This window comes from Lolium perenne, chromosome 2 (genome assembly GCF_019359855.2).
Source record: "Lolium perenne isolate Kyuss_39 chromosome 2, Kyuss_2.0, whole genome shotgun sequence".
In the NCBI taxonomy this organism is placed as follows: domain Eukaryota; kingdom Viridiplantae; phylum Streptophyta; class Magnoliopsida; order Poales; family Poaceae; genus Lolium; species Lolium perenne.
The window spans coordinates 328,939,849-328,957,484 of NC_067245.2; the positions used below are offsets into that span (position 1 = coordinate 328,939,849).

The window sequence follows — 17,636 nt, forward strand, 5'->3', positions numbered from 1 at the left end:
GATATGTATATTCCCCGTATATACCCTAATATGGATATGCTTTTGCAAGCATGTGTCCCCTGATATTTCACTGATATGGATATGCTTTTTGTAAGCATGTGCCCCCTGATTTTTCCCTGTTATGGATATGTTTTTTTGTTAGCATGTGTGATGCTTTTTGTAAGCATGTGTGAATATAGATGCTTTTTTGTGAAGTATACTACTGATCAATTACATTGCTAACTTTCTTGTTCCAATATGGATGCTAACTTTCTTGTTTTGTAATTGACTTAGTTGGTACTCATGATAATAGATTGGGGACTGTTAGCGTGCTGGCCGCTGTCAGAGTAATAATAGCAATCCCTGCTTGGTGACTGGCTGTAGTGAATCTTCCTAAGAACGACAGAGTCCGAAGGCTGATTAGGCTAAAGCCGCCCCGTTGAGCGATGATTCCGTTCATGATCATGGCTCTCTGTTCATTTGAGGATGAAGATTATTTGTATATTTTCCAACATGAAAGGCATTTCCATTGATATGATGCAAATCTATATGAATGTGAATGCTCTGCGTCACCTATACTGATGTTTTCTTCTGACCGCACATGCCATCATGGTTGACCGCACAATCCTTCTAATTTTATTCTAACCACATGATGCATTCTAAAAATAGTGTCTTCCAATTTTAGTCTGACGCTATTCTGACCGCACAATTCCTTCTATTTATTTCTCACCGCCGCACAGTGCCTTCTAAATCGTTCTAATTTTATGCTGACCACATAATGCATTCTAAAAATAGTGTCTTCCAATTTTATTCTGACACTATTCTGACCATACAATTCCTTCTATTTATTTCTCACCGCACAATCCCTTCCAATTACTTCTGACCGCATATTTTGTCTTCTAATAATAGATCATTTTTCCACTATAAATATGTCTACTCGTTACCGTATCTAGTCACTTCATCATATCTTTTGCTGGGTTTTGCTCCTTGTGCTCCTTGCAAGTTTTTGGTTTGTTTCTTCATCACTTCATCATGATGCTTTTTTGTGAATTATATACTGTTGTTTCTGTAAGCACTCGTTTTCACTCAATTAGTTGTATGTGTGAAGTATACTGACTCATTTTTTATGTGAATGCTATGCCTTATATATACTGATCATTTGAACTAGTTTTTGTAAGCACTCATTTTCAATCTCAATAAAACTTACTAATCATTTGAACTAGTTTCGTGCGCATCATTTTGTGATGACACATTGCTTTCTATTTTTCTTCTGACCGCACAGTGCCATCTAAAAAATAGAATTCTTACCGCATAGTGCCTTATAAATTTTCCCCACCACGTACTGCCTTCTACAATTAGATCACCGCATGGAATTCTATTTTTTCTTATAACCGCATAGTGCCTTCTATTTTTTCCTGACCACATAGTGATTTCTAAAAATAGACAACTGCGTACTATGTATTTTTTTCTCACCGCTTAGTTCCTTCTATTTTATTCTAACTGCATAGTGCATTTTAAAATAGATGACAACATGCCTTGTAATTTTCTCTGACCCCAAAGTATCATCTAATAATAGATGACCGCACAATTTGTTCTAATTTTTTTCTCACCGCATAATGCTTTCTAATTTTTTCTGACCGCATAGTGTCTTATAATATTAGAGCATTTTTCCACTATAAATATGTCTTTAATATGTTTCCTTTTTTGTGTAGCCTTTCTTTGAAAATTTCACTACTACACTGAAGTTATGGCTGCAAGTACTCCATGCTTGATATGCTCGCAACCCAGAAACTTGTGCACCCGGCCTTCTAGATATTTGACAGAATTTTCTGTCAAGATGTTGCCAGAACATTTCGAAGAATATTCTGTATGTCTTTTTTATAAATGTTGTCATAATTTCATTTCATAAATAGTTTTTTTTGTGTAATTCTCTTATTTGTTCTTAAAAAAATCTAGGCAGATTCTCCCTTGCTGTTACGATGCAAGGATTCAATTTTTATGCCCATCAAAAATCATAAAAGTTGTACGTAGACCAGCTCCCCACTTGGACACTCCTGCTGATGACTTCACCACACATCATCTCTTAATGGATGATTGTGATTCATACTTTGCCATACAAGGACCATATTATAGGCCCTTGTTAGAAACATTTCATATCACTGCTGGAGATACAATAAAATTTTCATGGGATGAAGATAAAGACATCTATAATGTCTCCGTTATATCCAGAATAGATGAGCCAAAATTTTGGTTCGGATTCCCTAGTAATTTTATTTGAATTTTTTATTTTATTAATTTTCAATTTTTCTGTTTTTTCCACTACTAATTATACAACATTGTGTTTAACAAAGTGCAATAATCTACCCGTTGATTGCGAGGAAGCGTTCTATTGTACTTATTTCGCGGAAGCAACAGATGTTTCCCAACAAGAAATGATCAGAATTGTCACTCGCCATAGGAAGTATATGATGAGTCCGCATTATCGTAACCGTGCTCCTAATTTCATTATTCATAGGCTTGAGAGTGATGAATACGCGAACTGCGTTAGTTTTCTTTTTACAATTGTTGTTACCATTCTTATTTTTAAATTTTTCTTCTAGGTTTTTTATTTTTGATTTTGTAGGTAGTTCCATTCGAAGCTATCAAAACTAATGTTGTTCTACCAAGGAAGGGCGATGCTTTTTATGCATGCAATGAATATTCTATCAATGGAACTTACAAAATAAGAGATGATGGCACTATCATTTTCCGCGAACACTGGTCTGATTTACGGGTGGACAAGAACATAATCTTTTGAGACTTATTCATTGCCAAGGTGGTGGCAAATAGAAATTTCATAGGATTGGATATTTTAATTATTTAGGAAGACAAGGATGTTTTCCATTTGTAATATTAGATTTTTTCTCTACTTTTTTTTGTAATAATTTATCATTTTTTTAGATTTGTATTTCAAGAAGACAAACAACATGTTGGAACAACTTTGGGGGTTAGTCTTCTTGAAATACAAATCTAAAAAAATGATAAAATTATTACAAAAAAAAGTAGAGAAAAAATCTACTATTACAAATAGAAAAAAATCCTTGTATTCCTAAATAATTAAAATATCCACTCCTATGAAATTTCTATTTGCCACCACCTTGGCAAGGAATAAGACTCCAAAGAATATGCTATTGTCCACCCGTAAATTAGATCAGTGTTCGCGGAAAATGATAGTGCGATCATCTCTTACTTTGTAAGTTCCATCAACAGAATATTCATTGCATGCATAAAAAGCACCGCCCTTCCATGGTAGAACAACATAAGTTTTGATAGCTTCGAATGGAACTACCTACAAAATCAAAAAAAATCATTACTCAAACTACTGATGACAAAAAAACCTAGAAGAAAATTTTAAAAATAAGAATGATAACAACAATTGTAAAAAAAAACTAACCCAGTTGGCGTATTCATTACTCTCAAGCCTGTGAATAATGAAACTAGGAGCATGGTTATGATAATGCGGACTCCTCATATACTTCCTATAGCGAGTGACAATTATGTTCATTTCTTGTTGGGAAACATCCGTTGCTTCCGTGAAATAAGTACTATAGAACGTTTCCTCACAATCAGCGGATAGATTATTGCACTCTATAATTTTTTTCTTCTATAATTAATAGTGAAAAAGAATTGAAAATTAATAAAATAAAAAATTCAAATAAAATTACCAGGGAATCCAAACCAATATTTTGGCTCATCTATTCCGGATAGAACGGAGACATTATAGATGTCTTTATCTTCATCCCATGAAAATTTGATTGTATCTCCAGTAGTGATATGAAATGCTTCTAACAAGGACCTATAATATGATCCTTGTATGGAAAAGATGAACCACAATAGTCCAATAAGAGATGATGTGTGGTGAAGTCATCAGCAGGTGCGTCCAAGTGGGGAGATGGTCTACCTACAGCTTTTATGATTTTTGATGGGCATAAAAATTGAATCCTTGCATAGTAACAACAAGGAAGAATTTGCATATTTTTTTTTAAGAACAAATAAGAGAATTACACAAAAAACAAAAGTATTTATGAAATGAAATTATGACAACATTTATTAAAAAGACATACAGAATATTCTTCGAAATGTTCTGGCAACATCTTGACAGAAAACTCTGTCAAATATCTAGAAGGCCAGGTGCACAAGTTTCTGGGTTGCGAGCATATCGAGCCTGGAGTACTTACAGCCATAACTTCAGTGTACCAGTGAAATTTTCAAAACAAGGCTACGCAAAAAGGGAACATATTAAAGACATATTTATAGTAAAAAATGCTCTGATATTAGAAGATACTATGCGGTCAGAAAAAATTAGAAAGCATTATGCAGTGAGAAAAAATTTAGAACAAATTGCGCGGTCATCTATTATTAGTTGATAATTTGCGGTCAGAGAAAATTAGAAGGCATGTTGTCATCTATTTTTAGAATGCTCTATGCGGTTAGAATAAAATAGAAGGAACTAAGTGGTGAGAAAAAAATACTTAGTACACAGTTGTCTACTTTTAGAAGTCTCTATGCGGTCAGGAAAAAATAGAAGGCACTGTGCGGTGATAAGAAAAAATAGAATTCCATGCGGTGATCTAATTTTAGAAGGCGGTATGTGGTGGGGAAGTTTATAAGGCACTATGCGGTGAGAATTCTATTTTTAGATGGCACCGTGCGGTCAGAAGAAAAATAGAAAGCAATGTGTCGTCACAAAATAATGCCCACAAAACTAGTTCAAATGATTAGTAAGTTCTATTGAGATTGAAAATGAGTGCTTACAAAAACTAATTCAAATGATCAGTATATATGATGCATTGCATTCACATAGAAAACGAGTCGGTATACTTCACACATATAACTAATTGAGTATAAACGAGTGCTTACAGAAACAACATTATATAATTCACAAAAAAGCATCATGATGAAGTGATGAAGAACAAACCAAAAACTTACAAGGAGCACAAGGAGCAAAAACCAGCAAAAGATATGATGAAGTGACTAGATACGGTAACGAGTTGACATATTTATAGTGGAAAATGATCTATTATTAGAAGACAAACTATGCGGTCAGAAATAATTGGAAGGGATTTTGCGGTGAGAAATAAATAGTAGGAATTGTACGGTCAGAATAGTGTCAGAATAAAATTGGAAGACACTATTTTTAGAATGCATTATGTGGTCAGAATAAAATTGGAAGGATTTAGAAGGCACTGTGCGGCGGTGAGAAATAAATAGAAGGAATTGTGCGGTAAGAATAGTGTCACACTAAAATTGGAAGACACTATTTTCAGAATGCTTCATTTGGTTAGAATAAAATTAGAAGGATTGTGCGGTCAGCCATGATGGCATGTGCGGCATCAGTATAGGTGGCGCGGAGCATTCACATTCATATCGATTTGCATCATATCAATGGAAATGCCTTTTCAGTTGGAATAAAATACAAATAATATTCATCCTCAAATGAACAGAGAGCTATGATCATGAACGGAATCATTGCTCAACGGGGCGGCTTTAGCCTAATCTGTCCTTCTCAGGAAGATTCACTACTGCCAGTCACCAAGCATTGATAGCTATTGTTACTCCGACAGCAGCGGCACGCTAACTGTCTCCAATCTATTATCATGAGTACCAACTAAGTCAATTACAAAACAAGAAAGTTAGCATCCATATTGGAACAAGAAAGTTAGCAATGTAATTGACCTGTAGTATACTTCACAAAAAAGCATCCATATTCACACATGCTTACAAAAAGCATTCATATTCACACATGCTTACAAAAAGCATTACACATGCTAACAAAAAATCATATCCATATCAGGGAAAAATCAGGGGACACATGCTTACAAAAAGCATATCCATATCAGTGAAATATCAGGTGGTACATACTTGCAAAAGCATATCGGTATATTACCAAGTCAATCCCCAGAGGTTACGTAACCAGAGTCCTCCCGCACCCCAGCCCTAACCCTCCTCCCGCACCCCAGCCTAACCGCCACCGCCGCCGGTAGCGCCGCCGGGGCAAAGTCCCACGGGGCGTGGCGGCAGCGGGGGCTCCTCCTCGTCGACGCCTGGTGACGGCGGCCGGATCTCCCTCCTTGATGCATGGCGGGCACGCGGATGAGTCGGGCGGCGGCGGCCTGCGCTGCGCCCTTCTCCCGTCGGCTCCCCTGGCGGCCGGCGCGTGGGATGGGCGGCGGCGGCCAGCGCTGCGGCCTCCCTCCTCCCGTCGGCTCCGCAGCACTCCGGCTGTTATCACCAGAATTTAACCGGATCAGAGGTGGGCCGTGATTAAGATGGGCTTGGAGAATATACACGGAAAATATACATAAATCGGCCTTGTACAAGGAGTTTGGGCTAGATTGCCCGTGTATCTGTAAATATAGTAGGATACGTGTCGGTTAGGATTAAAAGGTAGAATTTGGCTCGTGCACGGTTGGGATTATTCCCACGTTAGAAAGTCTACGGACTATAAATATGTATCTAGGGTTATTGAGAAGGAGGACGATCACGTTCACAACAAATCAATCTAGGCGCATCGCCACCCCTTGTTTCGAGGGTTTCTTCCGGGTAAGCACCATGCTGCCTAGATCGCATCTCGCGATCTAGGCAGTATCGAGTTTATTCGTTGTTCATGCGTTGCTCGTGCTGAAGCCTTGTTGATGGCGAGCAACGTAGTTATCGTGGATATGTTAGGGTTAGCATCAGTACTTTCTTGATGTATTTGCTTATCCATGCTACCTCTAGATATCTAGCCACCCTTGTACCGATCTGAGGTGCAAGGGTGGCACCTTGCTTAGTCATTGTTTAGTAGATCCGATCCGTTACGATTGCTCCTTGTTCTTCAAGGATTAGTTTAATATCTACATAGTTAGGCCTTGCAAACGGGTTGAAGGATCCAGTAGCGCGTAGGGTGTAGTTTCCTAGCCCTAGAGAGGATGTTCCGGGAATCAACTCAATGTTGGTTTTTAGGCCTGGTCTAGGGCTGGTTTATTACCATCTTGCGTGGCTGCCAGGCTCAATCACGTGTAGGACGTTCCGATTATGTGGTGAAAACCCTAGATCATCGTAGGTTGTTTTAACTTAATATTGATCAAGCAGGACCATGATACGTCTCCAATGTATCCATAATTTCTGATGTTCCATGCTTGTTTTATGACAATACTTACATGTTTTGCTTGCACTTTATAATGTTTTTATGCGTTTTCCGGAACTAACCTATTAACAAGATGCCACAGTGTCAGTTCCTGTTTTCTGCTGTTTTTGGTTCCAGAAAGGCTGTTCGGGCAATATTCTCGGAATTGGACGAAATCAATGCCAAACCTCCTATTTTTCCCGGAAGGCTCCAGAACACCGAAGAAGAGTCGGAGAGGGGCCAGAGGGCCACCACACCATAAGGCGGCGTGGCCTGGCCTGGGCCCGCGCCAGCCTATGGTGAGGAGCCCCCAGGCACCCTCCTGCGCCGCCTCTTCGCCTATATAACCCCTTTCGACCTAAAAACACAGTACCAATTGACGAAACTCCAGAAAGACTCCAGGGGCGCCGCCGCCATCGCGAAACTCCAATTCGGGGGGACAGAAGTCTCTGTTCCGGCACCCTGCCGGGGCGGGGAAGTGCCCCCGGAAGCCATCTCCATCGACGCCACCGCCTCCATCATGCTCCGTGAGTAGTTCCCCCATGGACTACGGGTTCTAGCAGTAGCTAGTTGGTATTCTCTCCTCCATGTACTTCAATACAATGATCTCATGAGCTGCATTACATGATTGAGATTCATCTGATGTAATCGGTGTTGTGTTTGTTGGGATCTGATGGATGATACATTATGATTAGTCTATCTATAAAGTTTGTGAAGTTATTGTTGCTGCAATCTTGTTATGCTTAATGCTTGTCACTAGGGCCCGAGTGGCATGATCTTAGATTTGAGCTCTATACTTATTGCTTAGATTGTATCTACAAGTTGTATGCACATGTCACTGTCCGGAACCAAAGGCCCCGAAGTGACAGAAATCGGGACAACCGGAGGGGATGGCGGTGATGTGAGGGACACATGTTTTTACGGAGTGTTAATGCTTTGCTCCGGTACTCTATTAAAAGGAGTACCTTAATATCCAGTAGTTTCCCTTGAGGCCCGGCTGCCACCGGCTGGTAGGACAAAAGATGTTGTACAAGTTTCTCATTGCGAGCACGTATGACTATATATGGAAAACATGCCTACATGATTAATGAATTGATGTTCTATCTTAATGCTTTGATTCCTATCAATTGCCCAACTGTAATTTGTTCACCCAACACTTGTCACTTATTGGAGAGTTACCACTAGTGTAGATCGCTGGGAACCCCGGTCCATCTCTCATCATTGCATACTCGTTCTACATGTCATTGGAAGTAGTATCAACTATTTTCTGGTGCCATTGCTCTCATATTGCTATTACTGCTGCTGTGTATTCTTGTTACCTCGCTCTCATATTACTGCTACTTTCACATCATCCCTGTTGCTAGTGCTTTTCCAGGTGCAGCTGAATTGACAACTCAGTTGTTAAGGCTTATAAGTATTCTTTACCTCCCCTTGTGTCGAATCAATAAATTTGGGTTATACTACCCTCGAAGACTGCCGCGATCCCCTATACTTGTGGGTTATCAAGACTGTTTTCTGGCGCCGTTGCCGGGGAGGCATAGCTCTACTCATAAGTTCACCTGGGGAGTACACTCTACCTCTCTCTCTGCTTTTGTTTTGTTTTATTTTGTTTTGCTTAGTTTATTTCTGTCTAGTATTATTTTGCTTAGGTTCTTTTCGTCTTGTTTTATTTTCCTCATATACCCAAAAATCCATAAAAATTTGAAAAACCTAAAAATTAAAAATTGCTGTTATGGGAGAACCTACAACTTACTTGGAGCTCATAGAATGTTATAATAATTATAGAAAATCAAGAGCTGGTGAAGTAATGAGTGCTATGATAGAAAAAGTGAATACAATTGCTAAAATCTTGCTTAAACGCCATGATATAAACTGTTGCTCTCAACAGGATACTAAACATCTTAAATTTCAATGTGGCTTTAGTGAGGAATTTTTAATTAAGAACTATAATCGGAATTGCTATATTCATTATGGGTTCGAAGAGGTAGAACAATTTGTCGTATTTATGGGAGCTTCTGAGATCGAATCCTTCATGGTTGAGAATTATGAAACTTGTGTTGTTTGTAAGGACCTTAAAGATTATGTCTCTTATATCCTTAATTGTTGCATAGAATGCTTCAGTGATAATCCTTATATCATTGATTATAAAGAGAGACTCATTAATGCACAAGAATGCACTCACAATTTGCAGGAACCTGTGGAAGAAGAAACTGATGAACCTGAAAGCTCATTGGATGAAAAAGAGGAGGAAATTGATGAACCTGAAAGCTCATTGGATGAAAAAGAAGAGGAGAGCGACGAACAAAAGGAGGAAGAATGGATTAGCTACCCATGTCAACCTTCTAATGAGAGTAACTCTTTATCTCTTACACTATTTGATTGTCCTCCATGCTTACCGAAAGAGGTTGAATGTTATGTTCCTGTGGATTCTCTTGAAATATTACCTATGAGTAAAACTTGTGAGATTAATCATGCTACTGTTATATATGATAATCCATGCTACTTTGATAAATCTTATGATAATGCTTTGTTTGTGCCTGATGTCGAAATGCATGGTACCAAAGAATTTTGCTTAGCAAATGTTTATGATAAAGCTCTAGATGATGGTCCTATGTTACTTGATAATATTAATTGTACTACTAATGAAAATGGGGTTGGAGAGTTCTTGACTTATTCTATGAGTCCCATATCTCTTGAGATTGATCAACTACCTTGTTATACTATTAATAAAAGTAAGTTTGAAAGTTTTAAATCCACTATTTTTGAGATTGATAAAAACTATATGTTTGGAAATCATGAAAAGTATGCTGCATGTGATAGTTATATTGTTGAGTTTGTTCATGAAGCTACTGAAAATTATTATGAGAGAGGAAAATATGGTTGTAGAAATTTTCATGGTACTAAAACGCCTCTCTATATGCTTAAAATTTTGAAGTTACTCTTGTTTTATCTTCTCATGCTTGTCACTTTGTTCTTCAAGAATTTATTTGTGTACAAGATTCCTATGCATAGGAAGTGGGTTAGACTTAAATGTGTTATGGATTTGCCTCTTGATGCTCTCTTTTGTTTCAAATACTATTTCTTGCAAGTGCATCATTAAAACTGCTAAGCCCATCTTAATGGTTGTAAAGAAAGAACTTCTTGGGAGATAACCCATGTGTTATTTTGCTACAGTACTTTTTTATATTTTTGTCTTGGAAGTTGTTTACTACTGTAGCAACCTCTCCTTATCTTAGTTTTGTGTTTTGTTGTGCCAAGTGAAGCCTCTAATCGAAGGTTGATACTAGATTTGGATTTTTCTGCGCAGAAACAGATTTCTATCTGTCACAAATCTGGGCTGTTTTCTCTGTAGGTAACTCAGAAAAATATGCCAATTTACGTGCGTGTTCCTCAGATATGTACGCAACTTTCATTAGTTTTGAGTTTTCTGATTTGAGCAACGGAAGTATTTCTTTAAAATTCGTCTTTACTGGCTGTTCTGTTTTGGCAGATTCTGTCTCTGTTTTTTTGCATTGTCTCTTGTGGACTTTAAGCGAGGTTTTCTAGACGTGGAGAGCTGTAGCTAATGTTTTATTGAGTACTTGCAATGTGTCACTACAGGACCAAGGTGGATTCAAATTTTTTGAGTACTAACCCCTCTAATGAAGTTTATGAGAAGTTTGGTGTGAAGGAAGTTTTCAAGGGTCAAGAGAGGAGGATGATATATGATCAAGAAGAGTGAAAAGTCTAAGCTTGGGGATGCCCCCGTGGTTCATCCCTGCATATTTCAAGAAGACTCAAGCGTCTAAGCTTGGGGATGCCCAAGGCATCCCCTTCTTCATCAACTTATCAGGTTTCTTCTATTGAAACTATATTTTTATTCGGTCACATCATATGTGCTTTACTTGGAGCGTCTGTATGTTTTATTTTTTTTTGTGTTTGAATAAATTCGGATCCTAGCAATCCTTGTGTGGGAGAGATACACGCTCCGCTTTTTCATATGAACACTTGTTCTTCGTTTTACTTTTAATTTTCAATGATAAAAGTTGGAAGCTACAATACTTATGGTTATTTGGTTGGAAACAGAAAATGCCTCATAATGTCTTGGATAATTTGACACTTGGCAATTGTTTTGAGCTCTCAAGTAGATCATGATTAAGTTTTTTCATGTAGTTTAAACCTATTAGTGGAGAACTACTGTAGAGCTTGTTAAAATTGGTTTGCATGATTGGTCTCTCTTAAGGTCTAGATATTTTCTGGTAAAAGTGTTTGAGCAACAAGGAAGACAGTGTAGAGTATTATAATGCTTGCAATATGTTCTTATGTAAGTTTTGCTGTACCGGTTTATACTTGTGTTTGCTTCAAATAGCCTTGCTAGCCTAAGCCTTGTATCGAGAGGGAATACTTCTCATGCATCCAAAATCCTTGAGCCAACCACTATGCCATTTGTGTCCACCATATCTACCTACTATGTGGTATTTCCTGCCATTCCAAAGTAAATTGCTTGAGTGCTACCTTTAAACAATTCAAAATACTTCTCAATTTGTGTCAATGTTTTATAGCTCATGAGGAAGTATGTGGTGTTTTATCTTTCAATCTTGTTGGGCAACTTTCACCAATGGACTAGTGGCTTCATCCGCTTATCCAATAATTTTGCAAAAAGAGCTGGCAATGGGATTCCCAGTCCCAAATTAATTAACCTAAATAGACACTCCTCCATGGTATGTGATTGTTGGACGGCACCCGAAGGATTCGGTTAGCCATGGCTTGTGTAAGCAAAGGTGGGGAGGAGTGTCATCATAATAAAACTAAAATAAAAGGGCACTCCTTCATGGTATGAGATTGTTGGCAGGCACCCGAGGATTCGGTTAGCCATGGTTTGTGAAAGAAAGGTTGGAAGGAGTGCCACCCAAAAATAAAAATAATCCATGGGAGCCGCTCTTTGAAGGTTTGTCTGGCAAGGGGGTTAGAGTGCCCACTACCATTCGTTGACAACAACAAACACCTCTCAAAATTTTACTTTTTATGCTCTCTTTATGTTTTCAAAATCAAAGCTCTAGCACAAATATAGCAATCAATGCTTCCCTCTGCGAAGGGCCATTCTTTTACTTTATGTTGAGTCAGTTTACCTATTTCCTTCCACCTTAGAAGCAAACACTTGTGTCAACTGTGCATTGATTCTTACATACTTGCTTATTTGCATTCATCATATTACTTTATGTTGACAATTATCCATGAGATATGCATGTTGAAAGTTGAAAGCGACTGCTGAAACTTACATCTTCCTTTGTGTTGCTTCGATGCTTTTACTTTGAATCTATTGCTTTATGAGTTAACTCTTGTGCAAGACTTTTGATACTTGTCTTGAAAGTACTCTTCATGAAAAGTTTTGCTATATGTTATCTATTTGTTAGCAACTATAGATTATTGCCTTGAGTCACTTCATTCATTTCATATGCTTTGTAATAGTATGATCAAGGTTATGTAAGTAGCATGTCACTACAGAAATATTTTCTTTTTATCGTTTACCTGCTCGGGACGAGCAGAAACTAAGCTTGGGGATGCTGATACGTCTCCAACGTATCCATAATTTCTGATGTTCCATGCTTGTTTTATGACAATACTTACATGTTTTGCTTGCACTTTATAATGTTTTTATGCGTTTTCCGGAACTAACCTATTAACAAGATGCCACAGTGCCAGCCTCTGTTTTTATTGTTTTTGGTTCCAGAAAGGCTGTTCGGGCAATATTCTCGGAATTGGACGAAATCAACGCCAAACCTCCTATTTTTCCCGGAAGGCTCCAGAACACCGAAGAAGAGTCGGAGAGGGGCCAGAGGGCCACCACACCATAAGGCGGCGCGGCCTGGCCTGGGCCCGCGCCAGCCTATGGTGAGGAGCCCCCAGGCACCCTCCTGCGCCGCCTCTTCGCCTATATAACCCCTTTCGACCTAAAAACACAGTACCAATTGACGAAACTCCAGAAAGACTCCAGGGGCGCCGCCGCCATCGCGAAACTCCAATTCGGGGACGAAGTCTGGTTCCGGCACCTCGCCGGACGGGAAAGTGCCCCCGGAAGCCATCTCCATCGACGCCACCGCCTCCATCATGCTCCGTGAGTAGTTCCCCCATGGACTACGGGTTCTAGCAGTAGCTAGTTGGTATTCTCTCCTCCATGTACTTCAATACAATGATCTCATGAGCTGCCTTACATGATTGAGATTCATCTGATGTAATCGGTGTTGTGTTTGTTGGGATCCGATGGATGATACATTATGATTAGTCTATCTATAAAGTTTGTGAAGTTATTGTTGCTGCAATCTTGTTATGCTTAATGCTTGTCACTAGGGCCCGAGTGGCATGATCTTAGATTTGAGCTCTATACTTATTGCTTAGATTGTATCTACAAGTTGTATGCACATGTCACTGTCCGGAACCAAAGGCCCCGAAGTGACAGAAATCGGGACAACCGGAGGGGATGGCGGTGATGTGAGGGACACATGTTTTCACGGAGTGTTAATGCTTTGCTCCGGTACTCTATTAAAAGGAGTACCTTAATATCCAGTAGTTTCCCTTGAGGCCCGGCTGCCACCGGCTGGTAGGACAAAAGATGTTGTACAAGTTTCTCATTGCGAGCACGTATGACTATATATGGAAAACATGCCTACATGATTAATGAATTGATGTTCTATCTTAATGCTTTGATTCCTATCAATTGCCCAACTGTAATTTGTTCACCCAACACTTGTCACTTATTGGAGAGTTACCACTAGTGTAGATCGCTGGGAACCCCGGTCCATCTCTCATCATTGCATACTCGTTCTACATGTCATTGGAAGTAGTATCAACTATTTTACAGTGCCATTGCTCTCATATTGCTATTATCCGCTTGCTGTGTTACCGTTACTACTGCTCTCATATTCTTGCTACTTTCACATCATCCCCGTTGCTAGTGCTTTTCAGTGTGCAAATTGAATTGACAACTCAGTTGTTAAGGCTTATAAGTATTCTTTACCTCCCCTTGTGTCGAATCAATAAATTTGGGTTATACTACCCTCGAAGACTGCCGCGATCCCCTATACTTGTGGGTTATCAGACCACCATGTTATCGTAGATCTCATACGAATCATGGGTGGATCGGCTCCTTGAGCCGATTCACAGGACAACCTGAGAGCCAATCGAGGATCGTATTTAATGTTTACGTGTATGCCATGCAGGAAACTAAGCGAAGCAATCCATCACCTTCCTGACCAGGTATAGGTCAGGTGGCACGCCCTTGCACCAGCATCGGACGTGCGTGCCGGAGCTTTGCGGGCCGTCGCTCGAGGGACCAGGGCCTACCGCAGTTCTGGGAGCCTCCCGGCTCTACGTGTTGCCCGTCGCTACTCGCCGGTGGGTTTTGGTGGCCAACACATTCTGGCACGCCCGGTGGGACAGTCTTCGACATCAACTGCATCATCATCCGCATCAGAGATGGCGGAAGATCCAGTCACGTACGAGGATCTGACGGAGGAGCTCAAGAAGAAGTATGACGATGTCAAAGCTCTCTTCGAAGCCGACCTCATCGGCTCTTTCCAGAGGACCCGCTCACACAGCATCAGGTGGAAAGGGTTCTCACCTGAAGGCGCGCTCGATGGAGTGGATCTGTCTACTCCTTCAGAAGAACGCACCAGGTCTCTGCGTCAGGAAGTTAATCACATGGTAGCTCATTCGCTACACCGCCATTCGGAGAGCCTGGTGAACGCCTTGGAGCGTGTCGCGCTTCGCGTGGTCCAGGAAATCATGAAGCATCAGTACTCTCCATCAGGACCTGCTCTAGGGACTCACCAAGGAGAGATACCACTCTGCACTCCGACCACGCTTGCTATGCTACCGGGCAGCACCCGTAAGTGCCGAGTTCACCGGCATACGTCGTCTACAAGATCGGTGGCGATCCTAGTGATTACCAGTTCTTGTATGAACCGCCTAAGGAGATCCCGCACGGATACATGTGCACATATGTGCCAGGCATGAATCGGGCACGCACGAACTGCATCGCAACAGCAGGGATTTCTGGAACAGCAGGAGGGGCTTCTGGATCAGACCTTGAGAAGCAGGCGTGGCTAGCTAAGTATGCCACTCCAACGAACCTTCAGAGCTCGACTCCTGCAGCTAGCTCAGATCTTGAGAAGCAGGCGTGGCTAGCTAAGTAAGCCACTCCAGCGAATCTTCAAAGCTCGACTCCTGCAGCTAGCACCGTGGATCAGATCAGTGCAATCTTGAGAGACCAGTTCGGCATGGTGCCGAAAAGGAGGACAATCGGCCATTTCAAGCCGTACCCCAACGAGTACGATTTGATCCCACTACCACCCAAATATCGGCTCCCTGGATTCTCCAAGTTTAGCGGGTCAGAAGGCTCCAGTTCAATCGAACATGTGAGCCGATATTTGGCGCAGTTGGGCACGATCTCAGCATCGGACCCATTACGTGTGAGGTTCTTCGCACAGTCCCTCACAGGATCGACTTTCGGGTGGTACACCTCGCTGCCACCAGATTCAATCCGGACTTGGAAGCAGATGGAAGAGCAGTTCCACACGCAGTATCACTCAGAGGCTTCCGAGGCTGGTGATACGCGTTCAACACGTGTCCGTTGGGAACCCCAAGAGGAAGGTGTGATGCGTACAGCGGCAAGTTTCCCTCAGTATGAAACCAAGGTTATCGAACCAGTAGGAGCCAAGAAGCACGTTGAAGGTTGATGGCGGCGGGATGTAGTGCGGCGCAACACCAGGGATTTCGGCGCCAACGTGGAACCTGCACAACACAACCAAAGTACTTTGCCCCAACGAAACTGTGAGGTTGTCAATCTCACCGGCTTGCTGTAACAAAGGATTAACCGTATTGTGTGGAAGATGATTGTTTGCGTAAAAACAAGAGAACAAAGATTGCAAGAGATTGTATTTCAGTAAAGAGAATTGGACCGGGGTCCACAGTTCACTAGAGGTGTCTCTCCCATAAGATAAACAGCATGTTGGGTGAACAAATTACAGTTGGGCAATTGACAAATAAAGAGGGCATGACCATGCACATACATATCATGATGAGTATAGTGAGATTTAATTGGGCATTACGACAAAGTACATAGACCGCCATCCAACTGCATCTATGCCTAAAAAGTCCACCTTCAGGTTATCATCCGAACCCCCTCCAGTATTAAGTTGCTAACAACAGACAATTGCATTAAGTATTGCGCGTAATGTAATTAGTGACTACATCCTTGAACATAGCACCAATGTTTTATCCCTAGTGGCAACAAAGACATCCATAACCTTAGAGGTTCTTGTCACCCCTCCAGATTCACGAAGACATGAACCCACTATCGAGCATAAATACTCCCTCTTGGAGTTACTAGCATCAACTTGGCCAGAGCATCTACTAATAACGGAGAGCATACATGATCATAAACAACACATAGATATAACTTTGATAATCAACATAACAAGTATTCTCTATTCATCGGATCCCAACAAACGCAACATATAGAATTACAGATAGATGATCTTGATCATGTTAGGCAGCTCACAAGATCCGACAATGATAGCACAATGGGGAGAAGACAACCATCTAGCTATTGCTATGGACCCATAGTCCAGGGGTAGACTACTCACACATCACACCGGAGGCGACCATGGCGGTGTAGAGTCCTCCGGGAGATGATTCCCCTCTCCGGCAGGGTGCCGGAGGCGATCTCTGGATCCCCGAGATGGGATCGGCGGCGGCGTCTCTCGGAAGGTTTTCCGTATCGTGGCTCTCGCATCGGGGGTTTCGCGACGGAGGCTATTTGTAGGCGGAAGGGCAGGTCAAGAGGCGGCACGGGGGCCCCACACCACAGGGCCGCGCGCCAAGGGGGCCGCGCCGCCTAGGGTGTGGCCCCCTCGTGGCCCCTCTTCGTCTCCTCTTCGGACTTCTCGGAAGCTTCGTGGCAAAATAGGACCCCGGGCGTTGATTTCGTCCAATTCCGAGAATATTTCGTTACTAGGATTTCTGAAACCAAAAACAGCAGAAAAACAAAGAATCGGCACTTCGGCATCTTGTTAATAGGTTAGTTCCAGAAAATGCACGAATATGACATAAAGTGTGCATAAAACATGTAGATAACATCAATAATGTGGCATGGAACATAAGAAATTATCGATACGTCGGAGACGTATCAGCATCCCCAAGCTTAGTTCTGCTCGTCCTGAGCAGGTAAAATGATAACACAGATAATTTCTGGAGTGACATGCCATCATAATCTTGATCATACTATTTGTAAAGCATATGTAGTGAATGCAGCGATCAAAACAATGTATATGACATGAGTAAACAAGTGAATCATAAAGCAAAGACTTTTCATGAATAGCACTTCAAGACAAGCATCAATAAGTCTCGCATAAGAGTTAACTCATAAAGCAATAATTTATAGTAAAAGCATTGAAGCAACACAAAAGAAGATTAAGTTTCAGCGGTTGCTTTCAACTCATAACATGTATATCTCATGGATATTGTCAACATA

At 41.0% G+C, this 17,636-nt stretch overlaps 1 long non-coding RNA gene across 1 annotated transcript; it reads right to left on the minus strand.

Annotated features, from left to right (window-relative positions):
• Positions 1 to 1,690: 1,690 nt before the first annotated feature.
• On the minus strand, positions 1,691 to 5,174 carry LOC127337220 (uncharacterized). The gene is made up of 2 exons (XR_007873683.1): positions 3,413 to 5,174; positions 1,691 to 3,307 (listed from the first exon to the last, which is right to left on the minus strand). It is a non-coding gene; the product is annotated as an uncharacterized lncRNA (long non-coding RNA).
• Positions 5,175 to 17,636: the final 12,462 nt, after the last annotated feature.